Source organism: Oryctolagus cuniculus, chromosome 13 (assembly GCF_051225735.1).
Source record: "Oryctolagus cuniculus isolate XC-2025 breed Fujian yellow rabbit chromosome 13, ASM5122573v1, whole genome shotgun sequence".
In the NCBI taxonomy this organism is placed as follows: domain Eukaryota; kingdom Metazoa; phylum Chordata; class Mammalia; order Lagomorpha; family Leporidae; genus Oryctolagus; species Oryctolagus cuniculus.
Window position 1 is genome coordinate 83,845,197 of NC_142879.1, and position 17,898 is coordinate 83,863,094.

At 38.9% G+C, this 17,898-nt stretch overlaps 1 long non-coding RNA gene across 2 annotated transcripts in view; it reads right to left on the reverse strand.

Annotated features, from left to right (window-relative positions):
* LOC149122706 (uncharacterized) overlaps positions 1–14,539 on the reverse strand; it is a 30,999-nt gene extending 16,460 nt beyond the window's left edge. For both annotated transcript variants that reach the window (XR_016219362.1, XR_016219361.1), the window contains exon 1: positions 14,188–14,539. This is a non-coding gene — a long non-coding RNA (uncharacterized LOC149122706). The remainder of the gene's footprint in view (positions 1–14,187) is intronic.
* Between the last annotated feature and the right edge of the window lie 3,359 nt (positions 14,540–17,898).

A 17,898-nucleotide genomic window follows, 5' to 3' on the forward strand; every position in this document is an offset into this window, starting at 1 on the left:
CCAGCAGCCAAGAGCCTCCACATCAGAGAGGAGAGTGTGGTGAGACCAGACTGCATAAGCCAACTCCATGGGTGAAAAAGCTGCAGGAAGAGCCTAGAGAGAATCTGACTTGGAGCCAATTGGGGGATAATGTACCTGCCAAACTAGAGGAGAAAAAAAAGAGGGGGCACATTTTCTCTGTCCATAGCACCCTGCAACTGCAACATGTAAGCAAGTGATATAGAACAAGTGCCATTTTGACACATATGACAGCTGCGCTAGCTTGTGTAAGCATCTTGAAAGCAGCCAAGCAGAGAATCCTGATCTGGTGGGGAGATCTGGCAGGGGGGTATGCTGCTTGAGACTGTGTGAGGCTTCTGTGCTAGGACTGTGTAAATACTGAGGTTGTGTGGGAGCAAAAAGGGAGTCACCGGGACTTTGAGCAGTCAGTGTGGGAGGCTCCACACAATCAGCATTCCCTGGTTACCAGGCAAGGGTCATTGCTGGAGAATCCAAACTTATACTGAAAACTGCACAGATCCTTTGTGTGGTCCTTGTGGCAGTGCCAATAAATAATATACCCTCTGGGGCTAGCACCCAGGCACTGGTCTCATTTGAGGAGAGGAGCTCAGATGAATCTACACCAACAGACAAGAAGAAACCTCCCCTCTAATAAAAAAAAGAGATTTAAGATGCCAAAATTGGTGTGTCACTTCAGACACACCCTTCACTCTGAAGCAATGAACAGAGCTCCCTGGCTACAATCACCACATGCCTTTAGGTATTTCCTGAAAGCAGACAATCTGATAATGAACACAGACATAGTCCACAGATAAAAGCTGCAACAGCAAAAATAAAATGACTATGTCCACAAATACTAAATAACAAATGCACCAAACAAGAATACGGAAGACAAAATGATGCCCCCCGAAGAACACAACACTACAATAATAGATTGTGAAGATGATGAGATTAAAAATATCCAGAAGTAGAATTCAAAATATTGATCACAGGATTGCTTAAAAGTAATCAGAAGAAAATGCATGAACTAATAAAATCTATACATGACATGAAAGAAATTTTCTCCCATGAAATTGAGAACTTAAGGAGAAATCAAAATGAAATCTTGGAAATGAAGAAGTCAATAGAGCAAATTAGAAAATGCAGTGGAAAGCCTTAACAAAATAATCTGTGAATCAAAAGAAAGAATATCTGACTTAGAAGACAAAAAAAAGGAAATCATTCAGAGAGATCAAACATAAGAAGAAATTAGAAAGTTAAAATACACTGTTGGTAAATTATAGATACTATCAAATGACCCAAAATAAAAGTTCTAGGAATTTATGAAGTTTTGGAAAGATGGGATGGATGAGAAGGCCTTTTTAGTGAAATAATTCCAGAAAACTTCCCTAATTTGGAGAAATAAAGGGACATTTAAGTCCGAGGAGCATATAGAACTCCTAAAAGAAATGACCAGAAAATATATTCACCATGATAGATTATAAGCAAACTTTCCACAGTAAATAAATAAAGAAAAGATTCTAAAATCTTCACAAGAGAAACACTAGATTTATTTCAGGGATCTCCAGTTAGACTCAGAGTGGACTTCTCATCAGAAATCCTACACGCTAGGAGGGTATATCACTATTATAAATGCATATGCACCTAATTACAGGGCACCTGACTATTTAAAACAAACATTAAAGGAAGCAAAGGGAGACATAAATTCAAACATAATAGTAATGGAGGGCTTCAATACCCCACATTCAGGAATGGACAGATCCACAAGACAGAAATTCAGCAAGGAAACAGCAGAGGTAATCAACACTATAGACCAAATGGATCTAATAAATATCCACAGAAATTTTCACCTTACAGTTCCAGAATACATATTATTCTCAGGAGTGTATGGAACTTTTTCTAGGATTGACCACATACTAGACCATAAAGCAAACATCAGCAAATTCCAAAACCAAAAAAAAAAAAAATCAGAATCATACTACGCTTCTTCTCACACCACAATGGAATGATGCTGGAAATCAGCAACTTAACAATCTCTGAAACATATGCAAACATATGGAGACTGAACAATATGCTTCAGAATAAAGAGTGGGTCATAGAAGAAATAAAAGTTGAAATAAAAAATTTTGGGAAACAAATGAAGCAACAACAAAATATCAAACTTACGGTGTACAGCAAAAGCAATGTTAAGAGGAAAGTTTGTAACAATTGGTGCCTATATCAAGAAACTGGAAATACACCAAATAAATGAGCTATCAATGCATCTCAAGGATCTAGAAAATGAGCAAACCAAACCAAAACTAATAGGAGAAAAGAAATATCAAAATTAGAGAGGAAATTTAAAAAATGAATCCAAAAAACAATATAAAAGATCAGCAAAATAAAGAGCTGTGGCCGGCGCCGCGGCTCAATAGGCTAATCCTCTGCCTGGTGGCGCCAGCACACCGGGTTCTAGTCTCGGGCGGGGTGCCGGATTCTGTCCTGGTTACCCCTCTTCCAGGCCAGCTCTCTGCTGTGGCCAGGGAGTGCAGTGGAGGATGGACCAAGTGCTTGGGTCCTGCACCCCATGGGAGACCAGGATAAGCACCTGGCTCCTGCCTTCAGATCAGCATGGTGCGCCAGCTGCAGCGTGCCGGCCATGGCAGCCATTGGAGGGCGAACCAATGGCAAAGGAAGACCTTTCTCTCTGTCTCTCTCTCTCTCACTGTCCACTCTGCCTGTAAAAAAAGAGATTTTTTTTAAATAAAATTGACACATAATTGGGCAACTAACCCAAAAAAAGATGCAAATGAATAAAACTAGAGATGAAAAAGAAAATGTAACAACAGACACCATGAAGTGAATTACAAGAAATTAATACAAAGAGCTGCATGTCAACAAGCTGGAAACATAAATGAAATGGACAGGTTCCTGGAAACAAACAACCTAGCTACATGGAGCAATGAATACATAGAAAACCTAAACAGACAAATTTCCAAGATGAAAATTGAATCAGTAATAAAGACCCTCTCGACAAACAAAAGCTGAGGTCCCGATGTCTTCACTGCTGAATTTTAACAGAAATTTAAAAGAGAACTAATATCAATTCTTCTCAAGTTATTCAAAACAATTGAAAGAGAGGGAATTTTCACAAATCTTTCCCTGAAGCCAGCATCACCTTAATTTCTAAACACGGAAAAAGACACAATAGAGAAAGAGAACTACACACCAATTTCCCTAAATCAAGTAGCGGCAAAATTCCTTAATAAAATTCTAGTCAATGGAATCCAACAACACATCTAAAGATCATTCACGCAGACCAAGTGGAATTTATCCTTGGAATGCATGGATGGTTCAATACTTGCAAATCAATCAATGTGATACATCACATTAACAAATTTAAGAACGAAACCAAATGATTATCTCTATATGCAGAGAAAGCATTTGATAAAATACAACACCCTTTCATGATGAAAACTGAGCAAATTGAGTATAGAGGAAAATCTCTTGACACAATCAAGGAAATTTATGACAAATATAGTCAGCATCCCATTGAATGAGGAAAAGTTAGAAGCATTCTCACTGAGATCTGGAACTAGACAAGGATGCCCACGCTCAACATTGCTATTCAGTATAATCCTGGAAGATTTAACCAGAGCCATTAGCCAGAAAAAGAAATCAAGGGACACAAATTGGTAAAGAGAAAGTCAAACTATCTCTATGTGCAGATGACATCTCTATTTGCAGATGGATCCAAAAGACTCCTCCAAGAGATTATGTGAACTCATGGAAGAGTTTGGTAATGTAGGAGGATATACAACCAATACACAGACATTAAAACAGCCTTTGTATACACAGATTGTATACACAATGGCATGTTTCAGAAAGAATTTCTCAGATCATTCCCATTCACAATAGCATGGAGTAAATTTAACCAACAATGCCAAAGATCTTTATGATGTGAATTATAAAATATTAAAAAAGAAACAGAAGATAAAAATGAAAAAAAAATCCATGTTCATGAATTATAAGAAGCAATATCATCAAAATGCCCGTTATTCTAAAAGCAATTTACGAATTCAATGTGATACCAATCAAAATAGCAAAGACATTCTTCTAAGATCTAGAAAAATGATGAAGAAACACAGGAGACCTTGCATAGCTAAAGCAATATTATAGAACAAAAACAAAGCCAGAGGCATCACAATACAAGGTCTCAAGACATGCTTCAAGGCAGTTATAATAAAAGCAGCCTAGTAATTGTGAAAAAAAAAAGATGGATGGACAAAATGAACAAACAAACAAACAAACAAACCACCAGAAGTCAATCCAAGCATCTTCAACCAACTTATATTCAACCAAAGAGCATAAACACACCCCTGGAGTAAGGACAGTCTCTTCAGCAAGTGGTGCTGGGAAAACTGGATTCCCACATGCAAAAATATGAAGCAAAACCCCTGCTTTACACCATACACAAAAATCCATTCAAAATGATCAAAGACATAAATCTATGAGCTGATAACACCATATTATTAAAAAACATTGGGGAAAGCCAGGAAGATAATTGGCTCAGGCAAAGAGTTCTTCGAAAAGAAACCAGAGGCACTGGCAATCAAAGCCATAATTAAGAAATGGGATTACACTCAGAAAGTGAAGAGGCTACTGATAGAATGGGAGAAATTATTTGTAAACTATGCAGCTGATGAAAGATTTATAACCAGGATATATAAAGAGATCAAGAAACTCCAGAACCATGAAACAAACAACCCAGTGAAGAAATGGGCCAAGCATTTAAATAGATGTTTTTCAAAATAGGAAATCCAGATGGCAAAGAGACAAATAAAAAATGTCTAGAATCACTAGCCATCAAGGAAATGCAATTTAAAACCACAGTGATGTGGTTGGCACTGTGGTGCAGTGGGTTAAATCCCTGGCCTGAAGTGCAGGCATCCCATATGGGTGCCAGTTCTAGTCCCAGCTGCTCCTCTTCCTATACAGCTCTCTGCTATGGCCTGGGAAAAAATAGAATATGTCCTAAGTCCTTGGGAACCTGCACCCATGTGGGAGACCCTGGAGAAGTTCCTGGCTTTGGATCAGCACTGCTGTAGGCATTGCAGCCATCTGGGGAGTGAACCATCAGGTGGAAGACCTCTATCTCTGTCTCTACCTCTCTCTGTAACTCTGTCTTTCAAATAAATTCAATAAATCTTTAAAAAGAACACAGTGAGGTTTCACCTCATTCCAGTTAGAATTGCTTTCATACAGAAATCAACAAGCAGCAAATGCTGATGAGAATGTGAGGCAAAAGGTACCCCAACCCATTGCTGGTGGGAATGTAAACTTGTAAAGCCACTATGAAAGACCATTTGGAAATACCTCAGAAATCTGAATATAGACCTACCATAGGACCCAGCCATTTCACTCCTGGGAATTTACCCAATGGAAATGAAATCAGCAAATGAAAAATGTTATCTGTACCTCGATGTTTATGAAAGCTGCATTCACAATAGCTAAGACATGGAATTGACCTAAATGCCCTTCAACTAAAGACTGGATAAGGAAATTATGGGATATATACTCTATTGTATACTACACAATGGATAAAAACAATGAAATCCATTCATTTGCAACAAAATGAATGAATCTGGAAAACATACTGAGTGAAATAAGACAGTCCCAATATACTAATACCATAATAGTTAGTGACAACTAAGAGAGCACCTAAAAGAAAATCCATAAAACTAAGATTGTCATTTTGAGAAGCAATGACTTGAACAGCTTTGGTCTTGACTGTTGAGAAACAGTTTTTTTTTTTTCTGTACGTCATACTATTTGTAGAACTCTTTCTTAACATTGAGTTAATCATGTGTTTATCTTTTTATTTAATAAATGTGAATTTACAAAGCGCAACTTTTGTATTGTGGCTCCCCCCCAAACTCCCTCCCTCCTGTGACCCTTCCCTCTCCCACTCCCTCTCCCATCCTGCTCTTCATCGAGTTTCATTTTCAATTACCTTCATATACAGAAAGCAACTTAGTATATACTAAGCAATGATTTCAACAGGCTGCCTTCACACAACCGCACAAGGTATAGGGTATTGTTCAACTAGTAATGTTGTCTTTAAGTTTCATAGTAAAGCACATTAAGGACAGAGATCCTACATGGGGAGCATGTACCCAGTGACTCCTGTTGTTGATTTAACAATTGGCACTCTTATTTATGATGTCAGCAATCACCCGAGGGAGCCCCTTGAGTTCACCAACTCTGAACTTGTTTAGTCAAGGCTGTATCACAGTGGAGGTTTATAAAGTCAATTGAAAATAAATCTCATTAAGCATAATGTTTGGAATAACACAGGAAGGAGGGATTTTGTAACTGTGAAGCTCTATTGTCCTGCATACTTTCCTACAGATTACTTCTAAAGGTACAATTTAAAATCTTGGTATGGGACCTCAAATCCCATCAAACTGGATAGTAAAAAATGCCATCTTAATTGTTAGAGTGAACATATTAAGTGTTAAATTGATAATATAGATAGGATTACATGTTAAATGGATCATATAAATAATATGAAATGTCTGGTAAAAATAAACAGAATTAAAAAGGAGAGAATATTCCAACATGGGAAGCAGTACACAGAGCAGACACATAGAATGAGAATCACATTAAAAAACACTCTGTCCTCAGAATCAGCCCATAAGGCATTCTGGTCAGGTTAAAGTCACATGAGAGCAAGTCAAGCATCAAAAGCCAAGACAATGTGGTACAAAATGTTCTACATAAAGGATCTCTGTGAGAGAGACCCCAGTGGAAAGAAGTGGCCATAAAAGAAGGATGTACTTTGGTCTGACAGGTGGAGAGTACTTCAACTTTGCTTGTGGACTTGTCTAGATACTGATGCAGATTTTGGATACAAAGGCTACTATAGCCTTTGTAGCTTCCATAACCTAGGCAGCTCATGATAAGAGTTTTGGGTGATCACTGATATCATACATAAGACTGTTATTTGTTACATTAACAACAGGAGTCACTGTGCGCATACTCTCCATAAAGGACTTCTGTCTGCAATGAATTGTATTATGAGAATTAACTGTAAAACTAGTTCTCGGTTTGTGTGTGTGTTTGTCTGTGTGTGTTTGTTCGTATGTGTAAATTGTTGAAATCTACTTTGTAAAAGTTGGTCTTCTATGTATAAAGTTAAATAAAAATGTATCTTAAAGGATAATGGGACTTGGAATGAGCAAGGAAGGAGGAGTGGGGTGAGAGTGGAGGAGGGAGGGCAGCATAGTGAGAAGAATCACTATATTCCTAAAGTTGTACTGATGAGATCTGTACTCAATAAATAAAATGTTTCTTTGAAATATAAAAAGAAACAAGAAGAATGATTTGTATGTTTCCTGAGTAATCGCTTCACTCTCAACACAAAATGCATGGTGCAAAAGAATTCATCTTCAACCACACACTAATGAAGTGGAACTCCAGTGGTTAAATTTTAGGGTTTCAAACTCATATTTGAAAGGCATGTGTCAAAAATAGATGAATTCTTATTTCAGCTCAATTCACAATAGCTAGAACCTGGAATCAACCCAAATGCCCATCAACAGTAGACTGGATAAAGAAATTATGGGTCATGTACTCCATAGAATACGATACAGCAGAAAAAAAAAAAAACAACGAAATCCTGTCATTTGCAACAAAATGGAGCAATCTGGAAAACATCATGCTGAGTGAATTAAGCCAGTCCCAAAGGGACAAATATCATATGTTCTACCTGATTGGTGACAACTAACCGAGCACCAAAAAGGAAACATGGTGAAGTGAAATGGATACTATAAGAAACAGTGACTTGATCAGCCCTTGTCCTGACTGTTGATCTACAAGTTAAAACTTTATCACTTTTAGTATTTTTTGTTCTACTTAAAACTGTTGGTTGAACTCTTTAATTAACACACAATTATTCTTAGGTATTTAAATTCAACTGAAAAGTGATCTCTGTTAAATGTAAGAGTGGGAATAAGAGAGGGAGGAGACGTACAATTTGGGACATGCTCAATTGGACTTGCCCCAAATGGTGGAGTTAGAAACATGCCACGGGATTCCAATTCAATCCCATCAAGGTGACATGTACCCATGCCATCTCACTAGTCCAAGTGATCAACTTCAGTTTACAATTGATCATACTGATAGACCTACGAGTCAAAGGGATCACATAAACAAGACGAGTGTCTGCTAATACTAGCTGACAGAATCAAAAAGGGAGAGAACGATCCAACATGAGAAGCGGGATACACAGCAGACTCATAGAAAGGCAGATGTCCTAAACAGCACCCTGGCCTCAGAATCAGCCCTTAAGGCATTCGGACCTGGCTGAAGAGCCCATGAGAGTATTTTAGGCATGGAAAGCCAAGACACTCTGGCAAAAAAAAAAAAAAACCCTAAAGGAAAGATCTCTGCGAGTGAGATCCCAGTGGAAAGAATGGGGCCATCAAAGAAGGAGGTACCTTTCTCTGAAGGGAGGAGAAAACTTCCACTTTGACTATGACCTTGTTGACATAAGATCAATGTCAGTGAACTCAAAATGCTTCCATAGCCTTGGCAACTCATGACTAGAGCCTAGGGAGATTACTGATGCCTTAAACAAGAGTGCCAATTTTTTAAGTTAACAACAGGAGTCACTGTGCACTTACTCCTCATGTAGGATCTCTGACCTTTATGTGTTGTTCAATGTGAACTAATGCTATAATTAGTACTCAAACAGTATTTTACACTTAATCGTTCTGTATGGGTGCAAACTGTTGAAATCTTTACTTAATATACACTAAAGTGATCTGTACATAAAGATAATTGAAAATGAATCTTGATGTGAATGGAATGGGAGAGGCAGCAGGAGATGGGAGGGTTGTGGGTGGGCGGGAATTTATGGGGGAAGCCATTGTAATGCATAAACTGTACTTTAGAAATTTATATTCACTAAATAAATGTTAAAAATGGATAAATTCAAATGTGGGAACAGGTTTTATGATGCTTATTATTTGTTTTCCCTTTGTTTTCAATTCTGATAATTATACTGTATTTCTAAACACACATCTGCTTATTACAGATACATGTATAAAATATGGAAAACATGATGCTATTCTACTTCAAGATACTTAAACAAGAAGCCAATATTCCTATGGCAACTTATATCTAATCCATCAAAAGATATTTGCTGTGACCTAATCAAATAATTAGTGTGTTATTCATGGGTAATATTCCAGAATTCAGAAAACTACTATAGTACATTTACTAGAATAAAATAATGAGCTTTACTGTGGGTGCATTTAAATTCATTGCACAAAACAAAAGTTCCAGTCTCTGGGAATTAATTCAAAACTCTTGAAATCCATTTCTCTATACATTCATCTGATGATCTATCAAATCTTTATTTATAGCTCTGAGAGTCAGATCTTAACTTTCTCTGTTCGCTAGTTTCTTCTATAAATCATGCAAGATGTCAACACAAGAATTACATAGAGCCTCTACTGCCACGTTGTTCTTCTCTAACAGGGAATGGCTATGGCTAATATGAACTTCAGTGGGAGTAAGACAGTGTACTGGTTTTAGGCCCACAACCTCTCCCTGGTTTCCTTTATTGCACAGATATGATTTTCCCTGTTCAAATTCCTGTGTTTTCTCTATACTACCATTGCCCTAAGTGATATTGTACAAATGTGGGAACCTTAAACTTGAGCTTCCAAGCCTAAGTTCCCTCATCTCAGAGCTCAGAAACTAGTACATGATGAAAAAAATAGGTCTTGGCTGGCACCGCCGCTCACTAGGCTAATCCTCTGCCTTGCAGTGCTGGCACACTGGGTTCTATTCCCGGTCTGGGCACCAGATTCCGTCCCGGTTGCCCCTCTTCCAGGCCAGCTCTCTGCGGTGGCCAGGGAGTGCAGTGGAGGATGGCCCAAGTGCTTGGGCCCTGCACCCCATGGGAGACCAGGATAAGTACCTGTCTCCTGCCTTCAGATCAGCGAGGTGCTCCAGCCACAGTGTGCCGGCCATGGCGGCCATTGGAAGGTGAACAAATGGGAAAAGGAAGACCTTTCTCTCTGTCTCTCTCCCTCTCACTGTCCACTCTGCCTGTCAAAAAAATTTAAAAAAGAAAAAATAGGTCTCAATTTCATATTACTTGAGATAAAAATGAAATTTCAGGGATTAATGAGCTAGCTCAGCACCATGGGCTTTGTGAGTTTATATGTCCTTTCCAGGAATTTGCTCTCTTTGTTCATCACACACCTCTGCCAACAGGAGTTGTTCCTTCTGGGAATGGAGATATAGTTTCCAAGGGAAACTCCAATATGAGAAAAATTGTGAACATCATACTCACCAAAAATTGGCTAATCACAAGCCACTCCTTTGTCTGACTCTTCTGAGTCAATAAGGAAGCTATAGTGATTAATTTGTCCTGAATACAGAAGATTATATAGTCCAAGTGGTACAAATAAAGGGAGTGATGAGCAAAGAGTGAGTCTAGCGAATTAAAATAACCTCAAGGATTATTAACTGAATTTAGCCTTTTCTTTTTAAATATTTAATTATTTGCAAGGCAGAGAAATGAAAGACAAAAACAGAGACACTGACACATGAAGCATCTTTTTTCCTGGCTCACTTCCCAAGATGCTAAAATAAACAGGTTTTGGCGAGGACAGAGCCAGGAGCAAGTAATTTTATTTACATCTGCTATATGGGCACATTCCAAAGCATTTGGGTCATGTTCCATTGCCTTCCCAGGTTCATTAATAGAATATACACAAAGTAACACTACAATATAGGAGGCCAGCATTGCAAGCAGTGGCCAATCCCATTGCAAACTAATGTGTGCCACAAACACTAGTCATTTCAGATCCATCATTAAAATATTTAGTCATATACCTCTGTTGCCTCATCATGTATTTTTCTATTAATTTAGTTCATAATTTTATTGTTTAAAAAGACAAACAATATACACCTTGAAGTTTTAGACATAACCATTTGATAAGAAGAGGAAATCAAAGGGATACAAATTAAAAAGTGGGAATTCAGATTATTTCTATTTGAAAATGACATGGTTCTCAATATAGGGAAGCCAAAAGAGTCCACTTGTAAATGATTAGAATTCATAAAAAACTTTGTTAAAGTAGCATAATATAATAGTAACACGTAAAAGTCAATAGCCTTTCTATACCCAGACATTGCCATGGCCAAACATCTAAACAGAAAGATTTCCAATAAACAACCTAAGTATCCATCTCAAGAGTCCTAGAAAACAAGAATAAGCCAAATACAAGATGAAATGAATAGCATAGGTCATAAATGGAATGTTAACATTAAAGATAAGCAAAATAAAATTTTATTTTTAATAGAAGAAACAATCCTTTCGCTAGGTTATAAAAACTAGGTTCAAGTAAATAAAATCAAAGAAGGGGAAACTATAATGCATATCACAGATATAATAGGCATCACTAATTTATATTAAAAAGGATAAATGAAAAATTTTAAAAAAATTGTTTATTTGTGGATACATATAACCTACCAAAACTGAGCCAAGTAGATATAACATATCTGAGAATCCAGGTCTCCCATGGGGCTGCGGCTTTGGGTGATGATCATTGTGAATGTTGTTCTTTAGCTACAGCCAACATGCTCTCGATGCAGGATGTTGGTCATAGAGGAAGCCACCTGCTAGCAAGAGGTAGGAAGTACACAGTGACCTTACTTTCTGCTTGCTGTCGCTGCCAATCTATAAATGCCCTTTAGAAGAAGCCTATTGGCAGCCAGTGGTGGTTACAAGATAGCAGAATAGGGAGGGAGCGTATTTCTCTAGCCCAGGGGAAAATGGTTTTAAAAAAGTGGTAGTCTTGGGGAAGAGTTATGAAAAAAAGGCAGAGGAAACTCTATTACATGGAGGGCATGGGCTCGCATGGCTCAGGACTCCAATATCCAAGAGCCTATGCACCATTGCTGCAAAGTGAGGTGAGACAAGACGGCAGTAGCCTGAGACTCTGGTGAAAAAGCAGAAGGAAGACCCTAGAGGAAGTGAGGTTTGAAGCTATATGAGGGAAAGTGCACCAGCCTAACTGGAGGAGAGAGAAAAAAAAAGAGGGTATGAACACATTTCTCTCTGATCACCTTACAAAGCCATACAAGCCAATAGAGCAGGCACCAATTTGGACATACATAAAAGCTGCACCAACTCATTTCTGTGCCCAGCAATCAGCCGACTGGAGATTACTGACTCCAGTGGGGAGAAATAACAGAAGGTTAGGAGCTTGTGAATGTGTGAAGCTTCAGAACTGTGACTGTGGAAAAAAATGAGTGTGTGTGGAAGAACTCATGGTGTGCATGAGACTTTGAGCAGTCTCAGTGGGACACCACAAGCTCCAGAAGTCCTGGGCACCTGGTTAGAGACATTGCTGGAAAATCTTAACTTATACTGAGGATTGCACAGATCCTTTGTGCGATCCTTGGGACAGAGCAGAGGAATATTATATCCACTTTGGCTGGTGCTCAGGCACTGGACTCCATCAAGAAGAAGAGCTCAGCTGAGCAGAAATAATTCCATTCTGATTAAAAAAAGAGAGTGACGATTTACCATGTCAAACCTGAGAGTATCAACTTAGGCATGCCCTTAACTCTAGAGAACTGAACAGAGCTCTCTGGCTACATCCACTGCAAGCCTCTAGACATTCACTGAAAGCAGACATTCCACTTATCTATAGAGTCATAGTACAAGGATAAAAGACGCCAAAGTGGGGGGAAAAAAAAGAAGAAACCAACGAGTACCTCCACAAATGCTGAACAACAAATGCAACAACCCAAAGGACAAGAATAAGGAAGACAACATCATGCTCCCAAAAGAACAGAACACTTCATTACAAGATTATGAAGATGATGAGATAGAAGAAATGCAAGAAATAGAATTCCAAAAATTAATGATAAGATTATACAGAAGTAATCAAAAGCAAAAGCATGGACTACTAAAATCCATGGAGAACATGAAAGAAAATCTCTCATGAAATTAAAATCCTTTTTTTATTTTTTTATTTAGTAAATATAAATTACCAAAGTACAGATTTTGGATTACATGTGCTCACCCCTTAACTTCCCTCCCATATGCACACCTCCCATCCCCCACTCCCTCTCCCATTCCATTCACATCAAGATTCATTTTTAATTATCTTTACATAAGAAGATCAATTCAGTATATATTAAGTAAAGGTTTCATCAGTTTACACCCACACAGAAACACAAAGTGTAAAAATACAGTTTCAATACTAGTTATAGCATTACTTCACATTGGACAACACACTAAGGACAGATCCCACATGAGAAGTAAGTACACAGTGACTCCTGTTGTTGACTTAACAATTTGACACTCACAAATGAACTCTCAAATTTATAAACCATTTTATAGCCAGCAGAATCTGATCTTCTGAGATATTCTCAAATGCTACAAGTTATCATTTGACTAAACCACATTTGGATGCATAATGCAACTACTGTGTGTTCAACAGTTTATTTGATTCTCAGTTCTCACACCAGTTAGCTTGGGGTTGGGGAGTGAATGATTGGCTTTGACAAAGATTTTACTCTCCACACAAGGGTGTGAAGGCATTTAATCCCAATTAGGAGAGATTAATCATTGGGAACAGGTGGGACCCTAATGAAGTGATTAGGCTAAATCAATTCATGTGATTATTGAGTGACTGCTTATTCCCAGGTGTGTGCTATAGAAACTACTTCATATTTGAAGCTCCTGCAATTTCATTATTTTTCATTTGGTCTCTGTGCCACCCAAACCTCTGCCAACAAGATGACCCTCAACAGATACTGCCCTCCGACCTTTGGACCAAACCAAGAGACAAATACCATTTCTTTCTAAATGACTGAGTCTGTACCATTCTGTTATTAGCATCAAACAAAACCTGACTCAGAACCTAGGAAGAGCTGTGCTGACAGCACTGAATTGTAAACTAGTGACCTCGTTTCTCAACCAAAGGATATCAGATCCCATGTGGAAGTTCATTTCCCCATGTGGATTCTGTAATCACCATCAATTTGGAAAGCTGTGAGGCCCCAGGGTTCACACAAACCCTTTTCCTTTAGACACAGGACAGGACATCAGGGTCCTGGCTACTGGCCCAGCTCCCCTCCTGTGCCCATAGAATACTGGTCTCTGACACTCACCACTTTCCAGCTTCCAATGAGTCCCAGCATCCTCCTGAGGGCTCCTGAGTGTGGTGAGGGAAGTTCACAGAGCAGCAATGGGTGAAACACCCGAGACCTCTCTCAGGAACTAACCCAGAATGCCTAACATTGGGATGCCAGAAAAGAAGACGCTGTGTGGTTCAGCAGTGTTGCCTTTGAACACCTGATTTTAAAGTCTGCCCTAACAATGCATAACATCAGAGAACACACAGCCCATCCAAATGCTCCTAGCATGAGGGCCATAGCTTGGGGTTGTGGCAGGTGGGGGCAGAGAGGAACTCTGCTTGGTCTCAGGTCTGAAACTGCCTCATCTTTGCAGCTTGATCCTCCCAACAGCAGGGGCCACTCTCACCTCCCTGATGATCATGACATCAGAGCACTGTCCCTCCCTCCTTTTTCCAGGACCCTATTAAAATCTTGTGACCCTTGGACTTTCAATAATGGTCTCGCGTGTAACAGAATGCTGAATCTTTCCGGTATTCTGGGTCTTTATATTATTTATATTCTTGGCTCCTTTTTAAGGTCATTTGACTTTTTTTTAAAAAAATTGACTCCAGGACTATTTTAAGATACTAAAACATACATTACATAGATTGACCTCGCTTTCTCTTGTATCTATTACAGATATTCACTTGTAGTTCTATATTCTGTAATTTAATATTTAATAATCCTGCACATCTGTTCTATAATATAAAGCATAATTGTCATAGAACACTGAAAGCTATCTCCCTCAGAACACAGCTGTATAAGCTGCTCTCCTTTTATTTTCTGTCTTCAACAATGTCCAGATGTGCAGTTAGGAAATTTAAAAAACAGAAAATTTTATGTATAAGGATATGCTTCTAAGCAGCAAAACCATCAATAAATGTTAATTAAACTATTATATACGGAGATACTCCCATAAAATTCAAAACAAATAAAAACTGACCAGAGAATTATGCAGGATTACTGTGTATAAGATCAATATATAAACCCAATGCATGCCAGTAAGAATGAAACAGGCAACAATATTAAATTACAGAATACAGAACTACAAGTGAATATCTGTAATAGATACAAGAGAAAGCGAGGTCAATCTATGTAATGTATGTTTTAGTATCTTAAAATAGTCCTGGAGTCAATTTTTTTAAAAAAAAGTCAAATGACCTTAAAAAGGAGCCAAGAATATAAATAATATAAAGACCCAGAATACCGGAAAGATTCAGCATTCTGTTACACGCGAGACCATTATTGAAAGTCCAAGGGTCACAAGATTTTAATAGGGTCCTGGAAAAAGGAGGGAGGGACAGTGCTCTGATGTCATGATCATCAGGGAGGTGAGAGTGGCCCCTGCTGTTGGGAGGATCAAGCTGCAAAGATGAGGCAGTTTCAGACCTGAGACCAAGCAGAGTTCCTCTCTGCCCCCACCTGCCACAACCCCAAGCTATGGCCCTCATGCTAGGAGCATTTGGATGGGCTGTGTGTTCTCTGATGTTATGCATTGTTAGGGCAGACTTTAAAATCAGGTGTTCAAAGGCAACACTGCTGAACCACACAGCGTCTTCTTTTCTGGCATCCCAATGTTAGGCATTCTGGGTTAGTTCCTGAGAGAGGTCTCGGGTGTTTCACCCATTGCTGCTCTGTGAACTTCCCTCACCACACTCAGGAGCCCTCAGGAGGATGCTGGGACTCATTGGAAGCTGGAAAGTGGTGAGTGTCAGAGACCAGTATTCTATGGGCACAGGAGGGGAGCTGGGCCAGTAGCCAGGACCCTGATGTCCTGTCCTGTGTCTAAAGGAAAAGGGTTTGTGTGAACCCTGGGGCCTCACAGCTTTCCAAATTGATGGTGATTACAGAATCCACATGGGGAAATGAACTTCCACATGGGATCTGATATCCTTTGGTTGAGAAACGAGGTCACTAGTTTACAATTCAGTGCTGTCAGCACAGCTCTTCCTAGGTTCTGAGTCAGGTTTTGTTTGATGCTAATAACAGAATGGTACAGACTCAGTCATTTAGAAAGAAATGGTATTTGTCTCTTGGTTTGGTCCAAAGGTCGGAGGGCAGTATCTGTTGAGGGTCATCTTGTTGGCAGAGGTTTGGGTGGCACAGAGACCAAATGAAAAATAATGAAATTGCAGGAGCTTCAAATATGAAGTAGTTTCTATAGCACACACCTGGGAATAAGCAGTCACTCAATAATCACATGAATTGATTTAGCCTAATCACTTCATTAGGGTCCCACCTGTTCCCAATGATTAATCTCTCCTAATTGGGATTAAATGCCTTCACACCCTTGTGTGGAGAGTAAAATCTTTGTCAAAGCCAATCATTCACTCCCCAACCCCAAGCTAACTGGTGTGAGAACTGAGAATCAAATAAACTGTTGAACACACAGTAGTTGCATTATGCATCCAAATGTGGTTTAGTCAAATGATAACTTGTAGCATTTGAGAATATCTCAGAAGATCAGATTCTGCTGGCTATAAAATGGTTTATAAATTTGAGAGTTCATTTGTGAGTGTCAAATTGTTAAGTCAACAACAGGAGTCACTGTGTACTTACTTCTCATGTGGGATCTGTCCTTAGTGTGTTGTCCAATGTGAAGTAATGCTATAACTAGTATTGAAACTGTATTTTTACACTTTGTGTTTCTGTGTGGGTGTAAACTGATGAAACCTTTACTTAATATATACTGAATTGATCTTCTTATGTAAAGATAATTAAAAATGAATCTTGATGTGAATGGAATGGGAGAGGGAGTGGGGGATGGGAGGTGTGCATATGGGAGGGAAGTTAAGGGGTGAGCACATGTAATCCAAAATCTGTACTTTGGTAATTTATATTTACTAAATAAAAAAATAAAAAAAGGATTTTAATTTCATGAGAGATTTTCTTTCATGTTCTCCATGGATTTTAGTAGTCCATGCTTTTGCTTTTGATTACTTCTGTATAATCTTATCATTAATTTTTGGAATTCTATTTCTTGCATTTCTTCTATCTCATCATCTTCATAATCTTGTAATGAAGTGTTCTGTTCTTTTGGGAGCATGATGTTGTCTTCCTTATTCTTGTCCTTTGGGTTGTTGCATTTGTTGTTCAGCATTTGTGGAGGTACTCGTTGGTTTCTTCTTTTTTTTCCCCCCACTTTGGCGTCTTTTATCCTTGTACTATGACTCTATAGATAAGTGGAATGTCTGCTTTCAGTGAATGTCTAGAGGCTTGCAGTGGATGTAGCCAGAGAGCTCTGTTCAGTTCTCTAGAGTTAAGGGCATGCCTAAGTTGATACTCTCAGGTTTGACATGGTAAATCGTCACTCTCTTTTTTTAATCAGAATGGAATTATTTCTGCTCAGCTGAGCTCTTCTTCTTGATGGAGTCCAGTGCCTGAGCACCAGCCAAAGTGGATATAATATTCCTCTGCTCTGTCCCAAGGATCGCACAAAGGATCTGTGCAATCCTCAGTATAAGTTAAGATTTTCCAGCAATGTCTCTAACCAGGTGCCCAGGACTTCTGGAGCTTGTGGTGTCCCACTGAGACTGCTCAAAGTCTCATGCACACCATGAGTTCTTCCACACACACTCATTTTTTTCCACAGTCACAGTTCTGAAGCTTCACACATTCACAAGCTCCTAACCTTCTGTTATTTCTCCCCACTGGAGTCAGTAATCTCCAGTCGGCTGATTGCTGGGCACAGAAATGAGTTGGTGC